Source organism: Mus pahari, chromosome 4 (assembly GCF_900095145.1).
Source record: "Mus pahari chromosome 4, PAHARI_EIJ_v1.1, whole genome shotgun sequence".
NCBI classification, from domain to species: domain Eukaryota; kingdom Metazoa; phylum Chordata; class Mammalia; order Rodentia; family Muridae; genus Mus; species Mus pahari.
The window spans coordinates 133,603,660-133,618,349 of NC_034593.1; the positions used below are offsets into that span (position 1 = coordinate 133,603,660).

The 14,690-nt window shown below is 46.3% G+C and overlaps 1 protein-coding gene across 2 annotated transcripts in view; it reads left to right on the forward strand.

Moving 5' to 3' along the window:
- Positions 1-633: 633 nt before the first annotated feature.
- Lpar3 (lysophosphatidic acid receptor 3) overlaps positions 634-14,690 on the forward strand; it is a 65,389-nt gene continuing 51,332 nt past the window's right edge. Inside the window, exon 1 of one of the 2 annotated variants that reach the window (XM_021196782.2) lies at positions 634-813. The gene's annotated coding sequence lies outside the window, so the exon portion shown is untranslated. Of the gene's footprint in view, positions 814-12,924; positions 12,997-14,690 lie in introns of those variants that run through there. The other variant, XM_029537772.1, reaches the window with a different exon arrangement.

A 14,690-nucleotide genomic window follows, 5' to 3' on the forward strand; every position in this document is an offset into this window, starting at 1 on the left:
ATTTTAGGGCAGAGAAGCCTTTTACCCTTGCTTTGCCTTCAGCAAAGGTGGGTCCGTTTTGAAACAGCACATCCGGGACTGTTCACTGCGGGAGGCCAAAAACGACTCCCACGAGAAGCTTGAGCAGGCTTTGTTTCCTGTTGTAACACAAAGGTGACTGTTCTTGGCCTCTGGGGTTGCCTGAACTCTAGAGCAGCTTTGGGGTTCAGGCTTGAGGATATCAGGTTTGGTCCTGGCTGAGAGCCTGCCTCCCACAGGTAGTGTGGGGGTAGGGATATGCTTCCCAGCAGACACCTCAAATAGGTATCTTCCATCATAGAGAGAGAGTCAGAGGAATGAGTTTCAGTCCGGGCATCTTTCTGAGATACGGCTCTCTGTGTAGGGCTCCTAGATGCTACTGTCCCCTTAGGGAACCTTAGGTAGTCTCTCGGAACTGGCTGCCCCCTGGGCACCAGGTCCCCAGCCAAGCTTCAGCAGAGCGCCTCCCTGGACCGCTGGCCCTCTGCCACGCCAATCCGAGCCTGGCCGGCGGGGGGCGCGCTCCCATGGGAACTTGCAGATGCACGGGCCAGGCGGGCTGGCGGGCGGGACCGGGCCGCCCTCCACCTCTCCACCCCTTCGCCCGACCAAAGTTGCCCGGGACTCCCGGCGCGGCGACGCGGACGCTGGAGAGCAGGCGCTCGGCTCTGCCTGCTCCGCGACTTCTGCTGCTGGCTGGCCCGAGCCTGTTTGCCCCGTCGCGCTCCCCCGAGGGCATGCGACAGCGGCGGGACGCTCGGCTCCCGGGCTCGGCGGCGCGGGCGAGCGACAGCGGTGAGTGCGGTGCGCAGCGCGGGATGAGGGGGTTCCCGGAGCCGCTGCCTGCCGGGGTTTTTTTTGAGGGGGTTCTTTGGTTTCTTATCTATTTCTCCAAACTCCCAGGGCGGAACTTTCTCCGCGGTGTGTGGCGTACCCTGCCCTTTCCCACTTCGCGTTTCCCCAGAGCAAAAAGCAATGCAGATGCAAAAGCCCGGCTACTTCGGCCTCGGCTTGTGACTGATGGGCCCGGGAGCACGGACGCCTGACTCCATCGCGCCAAGCTTTGCAAGGGCGCTTCTTTCCAAACTCTGGGAAATTATAGGGTGATGGGAAACGGGTTCTCCCCGGGATCCCTGGGAGGTGACATTTCCCACGTTGCAGTTAGTTTCACCGGTGTGGTGGTCTGTTGGTAAAATCTCGAGGCGAGTGCGTGCGTCTCAAGATTTGGAAAATAGTTACCATGACCAGCTCCAAACGCTATCAGAGTTGTGCGGGATGAGCCAAAGGTCTCCTGATCTCCCACATCACCGGCCACAATAGTGCTTTGTTTTGTAGCAGTTTCTTCATTGCCTTCTCTGTGCGAGTTGCAGCTATCAGAGCTGCTTAGAATTTTCTCAGGCTTTGTGATTTGAGGACTGGCTGAATCTTGGAAACAATATAGTTTTATTAATGGGACCATGGGCACGGCCCTCCAAAGCACTTAGAGGTTAATTTGTAAATGGGATGATTTTCCCTAAATGCTTCATAATTTGCTCCTGCCATTGTACAGTTTTCTCCTGCCCAACTCTTGATCTTGGAACGTCACATTAGCAGCAAGACTCGGCTCTTCGGGGCTGCTTCTTGTAATTTGTAAGTCTGAGGACAAAGTGAATATTAGACCTAGCCAAACTCCTTTTTGTGAGTGTGTGAAAGTTGAGCGCATGCCCAGTCTTCACTTAATGCCCCGCGATTGAATTGCTAAAGAGAGTTCTTGGGTTTACTCAAAGATTTGAATCCAGTGGACAAGTGATTAGAATTTCCCTCCCTGCTCCCACCAGAAGGGACTCCATTAGAACAGCCTCCATTCCGTTAATACTGTTTGTCTAAGCAAACTGAGCCATTCTTTAAACAAAACAAAACAAACTCTAACCAGCAAGTACTGCCTGTTAGGTGGGCCCTATACCTTGAGAACCTGTGACTGGACATCTAACCATGGGACAAAACTTACACCGCTTGTCACGACCATACAGTTCCTGAAATAGATTGCTTAGGAGATCTTTTCCTATTATATTTTTTATTCTTTAGCATTATTCAAAACCTTGATTCTTCTCTTTGATCTAGAGAGGGATACCACTCTTCTATGTCTTGCTGAATGCATTCAGCAAATGTAAGGCTTCATATCAGATCAGTTCTAATTTGGTCTGGCAGTTCTTTAAGATGTTTAATAAAAGCTTATTTACATAAATTCTCATTCATGAAAACATTAAATATGAGATGATTTTTCGGGTAACTTCATCTGAACTGGAGATGTTACAATGTTAATCTCTCTCTCTCTCTCTCTCTCTCTCTCTCTCTCTCTCTCTCTCTCTCTCTCAAAGTCCAACACTCATGCCTAAGGGTGGCTTGCTTCTTCCCTAAGCTCTCCATCTTCCTCCTATGGATCAGCATCCATCATACCCTTCCTCTTGCTTCTTTGGGCTGGGACAGGGGTAAATCATTATAACTCGAGTGTGACTTGATATAACTCAGATGACCTGTTAGCCACTCTGCTCAGCATCTACATTAGTTCAGATGCTTTCTGTCTTGTGATTATGCCCAACAGAGGGGTTAAGTCTAATTGTAAACTTCTAAATGGCTCAGATGAGGTTCATGGCCTTACTAATGTGGCATATGGGGGAGACCAAGGCTTTCCAGCCAGCCCTGCTTTGTGCTCCAAGTCTCCTTGTTTGACTTCCCTAGGCCTTAATTCGCTCATCTGTAAAACTGAAGATTACACTAAACTCTGAAGATTAAAAGAGAAGACAGGAGGGTCCTTCACATACAGAGAGTACCAAAGTGGAGGGTGCCCTTTTCCCCTCCTAAACATTAAAGACCTGACATTCACGCAAACCCAGCCATGCTTGTCCATTGTTCGAAACAGAGTGTGCAGAGATTCCAACCCACAGGTGACTTAAGCGTGCACACTTCCCTCATGCGTTGCCTTCCTTCCTGGATGAGGACCTTGGATTATTCCCCTTTTTCTTCACTGCTGAGATCATAGGCTTGACAGGAAGTTGTGGAGGGAGATTTATGTTGTCTTATGATTTGAGAGCATAGCCCATTATGATGATAGGATCAGGAACAGATCTGCTTGCACACATTGGGGGGATCAGGACACAGAGAAGGGGCAAGAAACATGACGATAAACCTCAAGGGTCCTCCCTCAGGAACCAACTTCCTCCAGTGAGGTCTTGTCCCCCACAGCCCCAGTACCTATGGGAGACATTTCATCTCTCACCTACAACAGGCCTGCCCCATCTGTCTAGTGCTCTCTCTAAGCACCAAGAAGCCTTCTCCTCTCAGTCTTGATGATGTATCATCCTTACTTCTCTTGGGTGAGAGGAGGTAGTGAAGATGGGGAATTATCCCCATAACCACCTAACACTGCAGTTCTCAATCTGTGTGTCAAGATCCTGTTGGATGGTTGAATGACCTTTTTACAGGGGTCACCTGAGACCATCTGCATATCAGATAGTTACATTGCAATTTATAACAGTAGCAAAACCACAGTTATAAAGTAGCAATGAAAATAAATATGGTCAGGGGTCGCCACAACACGAGGAACTTTATTAAAGGGTTGCAGCACTGGGAAGGCTGAGAACCACTGGACTAGAGCATGTGCTTTGTACGAGATGGGCTAGATGTGTCTGGGATACGAGAGCCCTGGGTTCTTACGGAAGCCCCATCATCTCTGTGGGATCTATGATTTTAAATGTATGACTTGTCATTTTTTTAGTTGGCTTGATAATTTACGTGATGGGGATTATAATTCCTTGTCCCTTTACCTTCCTGGGTTAGTGATAGGGTCCTGTTAAGTCTTCTTGTACTCTGAGAGGGGCCTTGAACTAGGGAATTAAAGAGGCAGGACATCCAGATGTGGACCATCCCAGGCAGATTCACTCAGCCGCTGGCTACTTGAGTATCACGACATTCCTGTCTTCAGGACCAAGTGGACATCGTTGCCCTCTCTCCCCTGGCCTCTCTTCTGTTCTTTGAGGTCACATTAGACTTCAGGTTGGGAATTGTAAGCAGAGCTTAAGAAACTGCCCTGAATAGGAAGTTAATTGCTGAACCGAGATTACCTAACCACATGCAAGAGGAGGCACAGAGCAAAGTTCCAAGACTCTTTAAAGTGAAAGACCATGGGTCACCTCACCTCTCGCCTCAGTGGATAAACCCCAGGAGCCAGCTACCCTCTTAAGACCAGGAAGAGAATGGGAACAGAAGTTTAGACAGGGTAGACGTGGAAACGGGGCCCCGATGCCTTGAGTTTTTTAAGGCTCACTCTGCAAAGTGATCGCAGGACCGGAGTCTGGTCCTTGGTTATTTATGTCTTTCAGTCAGAAAGACTCCACAGAACCAGGAGTCGTGAGAGTAGTTTTGCCTGAGGGAAAGGTTCCTACATCCTGGGTCGTAGCCATCGCCTCATCACCGTCCTCTTCCTTCTTCATCCCCGATCTGGTTTGGCTGTGTAACTCCTGCTTGTCCTGTTTGCCTACGTTCTGTCCCATGCCTCCTGATATCACCCCCGTTCTCACAGGTCTTATCTCCCTTCATCAGACATGACAGGCTGTCTGCTACCCACCAGAACAGCCAGCCTTATTCTTCCCTAAGATGGCGAGGCAGGCTCTCTGTTTGCTCATCTGACAGTCTTGTGTCTCTATTGTTCCTGAGGCACTAGGCTGGCTTCTTCTAGGCCTGGCTTTGATGCAGCCATTTGCTGACTTGTGGAGTTATAAATGGATGTCTTGGCCAGTGGCAGGGAAATGGAATATGGATGCCATATAGTCGTGAAGAAGCATGTCGGGTTGCCCAAAGGCCTTCCAAGCAAATGTGCAGTCTTAGTAAAAGAAGTGAAAGTGCTTCATGAGTGAAACTTTAAGGCAATCCCTTGGCCTTGCTTCAAGACTCAAGTCTTGACTGCTAGTGAAGGTGTTGCAGAATAAAACTCCATTCTCGGGCTCTTACCACAGAGCATGCGTGCGTGCAGCCATCCTGTCTCATCTCTGGGATTGTGACCTTGATCACCGTTTTATTTTGTGTCTGCCAGGTTGTCCTACCTTAAACCAGCCTGTTTTCCTTTCTGAGTTTATTACTGTTTATTGGGAAGGATTCTTGACTCTGTTCACGGGCTCTTCCTCACTGACTGTCCACATTGAGAGTTGTCTTGCACCCCCCAATGGCTTCTGCAAGAGTGAGTCAGGACTGTGAGGGTTGCCAGGGGTGGTTCATCCTTCCCACCACACCTCCATGAGTAAGTCAGCATTCTCCTGTGAGGAGGAATGTGCCTTCTCATACTTGCACTCATGCACAGTAGGAAACACTCAGGAGACTCCTTTTGTATTCAGCATGTTGAAATCTTACTTTTGTGTTTTTCTTGATATTGATATTGAACTCACTGGAAATTCTGTGGTGCTTGGTTTTGCATTTTTGTCATTTATGGAGCCGTATTTCCTTCCTTCCATTTTTTGCTAGTTCATCTTGTACTTTCTCTAAACTAGTCTATCCTTTCTTTTAGTAGATGTTGTTTTCTTCCTTTAAGGTTTTGGTGTGACATTTTGGTATACTTACCTCAATACACATAGTACATTATAAAATGATGTCTATGGTTAAGCAAACTAACATACTTTCATCTCATAGAGTTGTATATGCATGTGGGGGTATATGTGTGTGCACGTGTGTGTGTGCATGTGTGTGTGAAAAGCACCTAAGATCTGCCTTCTTGGCAAATTACCTCTAGACATTACAATATTCCTGAGAATAGCCTTCAGCCGTGCCCAATAGGTGGGAGGCCGTGGGAATGGGGACAGTACAAAGTGACTGGATGTCAGGGGAATGAGCCTAGTAATTCAGTGTGTAATGGGAGAAGAGTTGGAAGACATATGCAAAGCTTATGTTCCCCTTCTTGCCTGGCTTGTGATGGCTTCTATAATTCTCACACACTTCTATAACACACACATACCTCAATATTTGGCCATGTGCTATAAAATGACAGTTGTAACGTAAGACCCAAGAAGAATCTTCCTTTTCCCTTTGTGTACGTGTGCAGAGCTTCTCTGGCAATTGGAGAGTGGATCGCTGTTATCATGAATGTTTCTTCTTGTTTGCCTAGAGCAACCAGTCTCCCTGTCATGAAGGACCCTTTCCTGACGGACTACTCTGTGTCCATCTCCTTCCGTGGTTCCGTGGCTCTCAACTACAGCCCACGCCTGTGCGCTGGCCTGCATGTGCCGTGTGCTGCATCCTTAGTCATTCACAGTGTCTCTAAATGTCTTGGGATTTCTCTGGGAGGAGGATAGAATTAGCACTAGCCGAAGCCTACTTTCCGAGGGAATTTATAGTTTTAGAAATGTCTTTGCATGGGTGGGATGAGAGGAGTCACCCAGTGATCCCAGTGAGTGGGTGATTTCTATGAGTCCTGGATCCTGCCCACCATACGCCCTCGGCTCTCCATGAGTTCAGATCCCAGCATCAACCAGAGGAAAGCCAAAGAAGGCAGAAAGTTACATTTCTATGGAGAGGCCCCAGGAGTTTTCCGGTTCATTTCTATTTTAATTTATCCTTGTCAGATAACTGAAGTGTCTTGCCTTGTAAAAGTTAATCATTTCTTGTACCGGACAAATGTAAACTCTCTTCCAAGCTTGCTCTGAAATAGGAACAGTAGCTAATTACTACTGTTTTCTGTAATGCGTTTAATTTCATTTTGACATTTCCATTTTGTCAAAAAAGCTTTTCCCAAGAAACTCTGGGCAAATTTTTAATGCACTTATATAAAACTGAAAAGATGCGCTTATATAAAACTGATTTTTTTTTTTTATCACAAGCAGATCATATTTCTTCTGGAATCAGTAAAAAGCCCGAGGAAGGCAGTAACATCATTATAGAGAACAATTCTGTGTATTCTATTTCTTATATGAGGAGAAAATTGGCTAAAACAAGAGGCTTTGGAGGTTAGTACAGTGAAGGGAGTCAGAAAGTGGGGAGACGGTCAGAGTGAATTATTGCCCTATTTGTAGCCTGTCTCTTGAACCAGTGTCTCCCAGTGTGATCAGAGGGGAGGGGACAGGAACTCACTGATAAGCAGCTCCAATGCTGTGACAGAAGGGGTCAGTAAAAGCTTGAATTTTGTGTCCTGATAGCCCTGCAGTAACTGGGGGTGTCAAGGGTTGAAATGCCTCTGATACACCCCACCCATCAAGCACCATCTCTTAGTGACACAGTACACTGTGGAGCACAGATTTCACAGATAGCTGGAAGCCATGTGGACTGCCTGACTGTGGGAGAGGCCATCATACTACATAGGTCTAGCCTAAAAAAACCGTCCAAATTCACAATTTCAAATTCACATTTGCTATGGAATGGGCATCATTTTGTACTATCATAAAGTTAAAAAAAAAAAAATTCCTAAATGCACTCACTGTAAGTTAGGAACTGTCTGCAGTTAGAGGGCTAAACATCAGGGATTCAGGCAGCCGGCTGCAAAGTCTCTTTCTTCTCCGGTAGCCACCCAGAGCTTTATTTTTTCACTGGTGACAACAAAGTATCAACTGGGCTCTGAACAAAGCAGGCAGGAGAGGTGGCTGTTCTGACTGCCAGCCCCTACCCCATCCAAGAGTCACAGCAAATTGATCCCTTTGTTTTTCCTCCCTGACACTCTCTTTTGAACCCACCCCTCACCTCCACCGCCAGCCTTGGGGGTCTCTTGACTCTGAATTTTCTAGACTTTGAAGGGAACGGGACTGTGTATCAACGTGACGTTCACTTCATCCCCATAACAGCCCATGCTCCATTTTGTCTCTCTTCACTAACCAAAACACTGAGCCTCCAGAAGGACTCTCTGTATTTAGGTCCTGCTGTTGATAGCAGCAATCAAGTCAACGGAGTGTGAGGATGTTTTAAATACATTGAATCTCCCAATAGCCTTAGGAAGAAGGCTTTCTTATTGTCTCCATTTTGCAGATGGGCAAATAAAGGCACAAAGAAGCCCGGTGGCTTTCTAATTGATAAGCAAGGCTTCCAAGAGGCTGACTGGTTCCATATGCCATGCTCACTGGCAATGTGCATAGTGCTATTTGTCAATGAACTTTCCCCCACTTTATATCCTTGTTACATTCGTCAAACCCTCGTTGAATGTTATGCAGACACTTATTTCTGGACTCCCATTTCTGTTCCATTGATCTTTATGTTTGTCTTTTGCCAGTCCTGTACCATTTTAGTTACGGTAGCTTTGTATTATAGTTTGAAATAAGAAAGTGTGACTTCTCTAACTTTGATCTTTCCTAAAATCATTTGAGTATTTAGCAATTTCATATGAGTTTCAAAGGTTTTGTTTTGTTTTGTTTCTGAATTGAATCTGTTAACCACTTTGAGTGGTCTAGAGCATTCTAACAAGTTTAAGTGTCTGACCCATGAGTATGAGGGTTTTTTTTTTTTTTTCCATTTCTTACCTGTGCCTTCTTTAATGTCTCCCAATAGTGCTCTACTGTCTCTGTGAACAAGCTTCTGCGTCTTTGGCTGTGCTTATTTCTTGGTGTTTGGCTCTGTTGTGATGATATTATGAATGTAATTGCTTTCCTAATCTTTGTTGTGATTGTTCACTGTGAGTGTATGGAAATGAACGCTTTGCATGGCTAACTTCTGCTTTTCAGCCTGACAAGTGTATTCGTTTATTCATTCTGAGATGCATCGACTCTGTAAAGTTCTCTACACAAAAGATGTCACCGTCTGTGAACAAAGGCAGCTGTACCTCCCCCGTTGAGATCCCTACATCTTTTGGTTTTCCTCATCAGTCTTCTTGTGGGTGTGCTTTTGTGCTGGGTTCTGGAAGCGTTGCTTTGATTTGGTCCTTTTGGTACCTTGTGTGCTTTTAAAAAGTAATGCCAGTTTTTGAGAAAAAGGAAGGGGCAATGGATAGATGAGCAGATGTTGGACAGAGCCATTTCTAGGAGGAGCCTACCTCTGATGCAGGGTCAGCTGACAGCTCTTCACTATCCTGCCCCCCTTGCCTTGTGAGGACTATCCAGCACCTGCCACCCCTTCTCTAATCCACTCCAAATACCAGTGCTTCCTTTTCTTGTATTGGGTGGTGAACTTGTACCATGGAGAAGAAATGAAAAACAAAAACAAAAACAAAAACAAAACCAGTTACAGCTCACACCCAAGACACTCGGGGACAAGTAGCAGCAGCAGGGACCTGCAGATGCTCAGCAGGAATTATGAGCTCCCCCAGCAGAAGAGTGAACTGTGAAGGTGGCCTTCCAGAGTCCAGACTCTGACCTGGATGCTCTCTGGCCACATCTAATGTGAGTGTTAAAAACCACGTGGCCCATGTCAGAGGACAGGCATAATGAGCCTTAACCAGATGCAGCTGTGGCTTTCTTGCCAATACAATTTTCTTGTGGTTTTGTTGTTGTTGTTGTTGTTGTTGTTTCTTTTGCTTCTAGTGAATTCTACGTGCTAGCTACCACATGTGAGTTCCGTGCTGGATCAAGTTCCCCAGCATTCCTATTTTCTGGCTCGGATGCTTACGCATACCCTATCTCTCCCATTCTCCCGTCAGCATCTACTTTGAGGTTTTCTGAGATGTGGACATGGGAGGGATGATGCACCCTGACTCTAATCCACTACAAGCCTTTCTCCCCCTGGTCCCACTGGAGCATCTAAAAGGCCTTGTAATGACCATGAGTGCTTCGTGAAAATTCCCACTCTTTGAGGTTAGAGAAGCAGCCATGTTTTCCAATACTCCGAGGCCCTCGGCTGCTGGATGCTTTTCTACCTTTGCTCACAGACATGTCTCACCTGAGATCATCTCTCTCTGGTAGTACATTACTAAGAGGCACAAGGAGCAGCCACGCCCTCAAACTCTGCTTCTTTCTAATCCATCATCTGAAGCCGCAAACAAGGATGTCTCAAGTGTGGTGACCTGAATAAAAACAGAAGTTTTATCCTCCTTTTGGTCTTGTTCAGAGCCATTCAGTACTGTTGCAAGTTCAAACTTAAGGGCATTGCTTATCAAATCTGTTTAAAAGGGGGAGGTGTGGCCCAATGGTAACAAGCTTGCCTAGCCTTTGCAAGGCACTGGGTTAAGAAAAAGGAAAAGAAAGGAAAGGAAAGGAAAGGAAAGGAAAGGAAAGGAAAGGAAAGGAAAGGAAAGGAAAGGAAAGGAAAGNGGAAAGGAAAGGAAAGGAAAGGAAAGGAAAGGAAAGGAAAGGGAAAAGGAAAAGGAAAAGGAAAAGGAAAAGGAAAAGGAAAAGGAAAAGGAAAAGGAAAAAAGAAAGCATTTCTGCCGAAGGTCAGTGAACTTTCAGAGACTCTACCTGCCGAACCTGCATTTTTATTTTGTGACATCAAGTTGCTGTATTTTTAAGTATTTATTCTCAGCTTCTGTATTTGTTTTGTCTTCATGGACAAGAGTCCATGGTTGTATTCATGTCATGGGTGTCTCAGGGTTTTGTCTTTACTTCTCTGTTCCTTGCTGGGCCAAGGTAGGGAAGAGGTGAGAGAAATTCATGCCAGCTTTGGGTTTCGGGGTTGATTATGCAGAGCATGGTTCCCATATGGTTCCCATATGCTCACGTAGTCACCCAGCTACAAAGGAGGCTGGGAGATCAAGGCAGGTAGGGTCTGCGAGTTACAACTTTGCAAGAAACAAAACAAAACAAACACCGTGGGCTAGGGAGACGCTGTGTTAGTAAAGAGATTGCCTTGAGTTCCTGAAGACTTGAGTTGGATCCCAGAACCTCTGTAAAAAGTGAGAGTCCCTGTTTAAAACAATATGTGGAGAGATTCCTGATTCTAGATCGTCTGCATGTACCTGCAGATGAATACACCATGTTCCACACGAAAGCACTTGTGTGCCCGCGTGCACGCGCACACCCACACCCACACCCACACACATGTGTGAAAGATAAAGCACAATTTGATAGTTGTGCTGTGGAGGCTAAAGCTAAACAATAATTCAAAGAGACAAGATTAGAGTAATCTATAGTTAGGAGCAGAGGCATTAGAAATGCCCGATAGCTTAGTATCCATCATGCAGAATAGGAGGCTTCTTAGCAATGGAGAATGGGGTCCCGCTAGACCTTTCAAGCAACCTGATGGTTGGGTGGCACATTGTGTAGTGAGGTTAATAATGAGAAGTTCAAGTGAGAGGCTGAGATCCATTCTTAGAGGAAGTCCAGGAAACAGATATCTAGGGAGGGAACTAAGTTAGGATCCACAAGGTTATGTCAGAGTGCCAGGCAAGGGACAAGTCCAGACCCCTGGAATACTGTAGTAGTTGGGACCCTCGTAGACATGTCAGACAGTGTGTACCATATGTCTCAGTACACCATGTATGACACCCACAAATGTCAGAAGAGGGCATCAGATCCCCTGGAACTGGAGTTAGAGATGGTTATGAGCCACCATGCCAGTGTTAAGAATCAAACCCAGATCCTTTGGCAGTGCAGCCAGTGCTTTTGACCGCTGAGCCATCTCTCCAGCCTGTACAATCATCTTTTCGTGGAAGGGAGTCAAAGGCAAAAGAAGAGAGGCTGAAAAACCAAGTCCAAGGCTATCTATAGCTCAAGGCTGGTGGAAAAACAGAAGACCAAATGTGGAGGAGAGTGTGGAAAACGCAGGAGAGCCCTGTCGTAGGCCAAGCATGGGGGTGTCAAGTAGACGCCATCCACTGTCAGCTTTGGCCCATGAAAGGAAGGCTGGGGACGGGAATTGGGCATTCTTCAGACCAAATGCATTACAAAATCTGTGCATGTTCCTAAATAGATTTTGTGTTTGTGTTTCTATGTGGAAGACAGGACACCAGCTCTGCTTTCAGTAACCTTTGACATGGGGTCAGAGATGTGAATATTCAGTGGAGAATGTTGGCGGCCTTGGGGCGGGGGGCAGTCCTGTATTTCTCAGCCTGCCAGTCTGTTCTAAGCATGAGGTACCCAGTCATCTACCACAGGACAGGTAGTCTCCATCTCGCTTCTTTCCAACCAACGGACACTCAACAACATAGCTAAACATTTGTTGGACATCTATTACTCTACACTGTGCTAACCATTAGGGGCACAAATGATGTCTGTACCCCAAGACACTCAGGATCTGATGCTGAAGACAGACACATAGGCAGGAAATGCTTACCCTGCATAGTTTTGAAAGACTTCTTGACACACTGGTTAAAAGAGTCTAAAACTAGAAACTAAAAGGAATCCACACTCTGGGCTGCAGAGGAGGTGCCATTGGTAAAGGTGCTTTGCAACATAAGGATGTGAGCTCGGCTCCAAGACTCTGCATAAAAATACTGTGCATAGTGGCATGACCTCGTAATCCCAGCACGGGCCCAGCACCAGGGCAGCAGACTCGGGGCTCATTGGCCACCCATCCCAGCTTAACTGTTAATCAGAGACCTTTCCTTAAAGGATGTGGATGGTGTATCTAAGTATGACGACCGAGGTTGTCCGACAGCCTCCACTTGCACGAATGTACTGGAATGTGGTGGTAACAAAGTAGCAACTGGCAGGGGATCAACTGACTCAGTAGCAACTGACTCAGCAGGAATTCACAAGAAGGGATAGGGCATTCTGATTCAGTAAGGAGCGGCTAACACTTGGGCAAGGTTGTCCCATGAGAGGGCTGCCTGGTAGTAAGTGAGCCAGCACATCGGCAGCAGGAGCTTCCCTGTCAGGGATGGAGATGTGTTTGGTGCTAAAAGTGTCCTCCCTGGGACCTCTGAAGCCTCAGTCAGAACCGTTTGCTGCTGCAGCTGCATTGGCTCCAAGTGTTCCTTTCTATGCAGAGACTGCTGTTGATTACCTGGGTGGACGAGCCTTCCAGAAGCCAGAAGGAGTCACTGCAGACCACCCGTGACCTGACACTGGGCAACGTGGGATAAACCCTGCAGAGCAAGGGACTCCTGAACGTCCTCTGGAGACTACATGAGGGAATGTGGCACAGTTAGATGACAATAAAAAGGTCTGGACCACAAATTTGCCTGTTGCAGACTTTACACTAAGAGGAAATACAACTTCCTTCTCATGGGAAATCATTGATGTTAAGACTGCTACATGAAAGTTTTTTAAAATATCCTATATAGACAAAAAAATCTTTGGTTATGAAATGTATTTCCTTCTGTATGACTGTGTACGCTTTTAATTTTTATATTCCCAACTCCTTTGAACAGTGAAGCCACCGAAATGTGAATATATAGTGATCTAAAGATTGTCGTAGGAGTTGCATATAAATAATACTAATTTGAAACATTTGACTAGCATTAAAAAGTGAGAGTCAAAGGTCAAAACCTATCTCTGCTAGCTTAATGAATTAGATACAGATTACAGTTTCATAATAAAGTAAACACAATTAAAGATTTACATTACATTTGGATAAACAAAGTCAGGGAATTTGTTGATCATATAAAATCCACGTATTTTTCTCTCTTTACTGTGTTTCTGCTGCTTCCTGTTTAATCAAGGGCCTTAAGACAGTCCTCAGTCATCAGGGACATCTGGGGAACAATGGCTTTGATTACTGCTGTTTAATAAACAAGTTCAAGGGCAGAAGCTGTGGTGTGTACCAAATGCTGTAAGTCCGCCCACTCCCTAGGGAGAGATGGTGGTAGACGAACTTCCTGACACATCTCACGCTACCCTCTCTGCCTAAAGGAATCTGCAGGCTCGTCTGATTCCATAACTTGTTTATTCTGCTTAGTCTGGCCTGCAGTTTGCCCTGAATGACACCATCTCTCAGTTCATGTTGACTTGGGCATGTCAGCTTCTGTGAGAAAGAGGGGGAGGGGGTGGGGTGGGAGAGAGACAGACAGAGACAGACACAGAGAGAGAGAGAGACACAGGCAGGCAGACAGACAGACAGAGGGAGAGGGAGCACACACAGGTTAAGTCAGAAGATAACTCTTCAGTGTCATCCTTAGAATGTTCTCTACAGTTTTGGGAGGACATGGCCTCTCATTAGCCTGGTTAAGCCCATGAGTCACAGGGATTTCCCTGTCTCCTCCTCCCCAACTCTGCGATGACAAGCATACACTACTTCACTCGGAGGTATATGAGTCTTCCGTGAGTTCTGGGTATCAAATCTATGTTTGCAAGCACTTGACTGAGTTATTCCCCTTAGCTGCAGTTTCTTGTTTGATTGAGGATTTCCCTGGACACACCAGGTGGTCCTCTGTGTGGCCACTCCCCTGAGACCTCACAGACTGTGCAGAAAACGGATGGAGACTGCTGCTGGTAAGGGGCACAGGTCTGCGCCAGAATAACTTTAGGTGTCCCAGTTGAAGATACAGTCTTAGTAACAGATGAGGGCTCAGGTGACTGAAGAGAAATGATGGGGTGTCTATGAGGAAATGAGGAGCTAGATCTGCGGCAGCCTTCCCTTTAGCAAACACCCCTACAGTGAAACACACTGGCTTTATCTAAGATTATCAAGGTTATCTACTATTATTCCATTACCGACATGATCAGCTTATGTGTAAGCTCTGACAAATGACTACTTCCCTGTTTATTTTACCATGGCAGGGGCCAAACAGGCCTTCTCAGCTTATTAATCCCAGCACTTGGGAGGCAGAGACAGGCGGATTTCTGAGTTCGAGGCCAGCCTGGTCTACAGAGTGAGTTCCAGGACAGCCAGGGCTACACAGAGAAACCCTGTCTCGA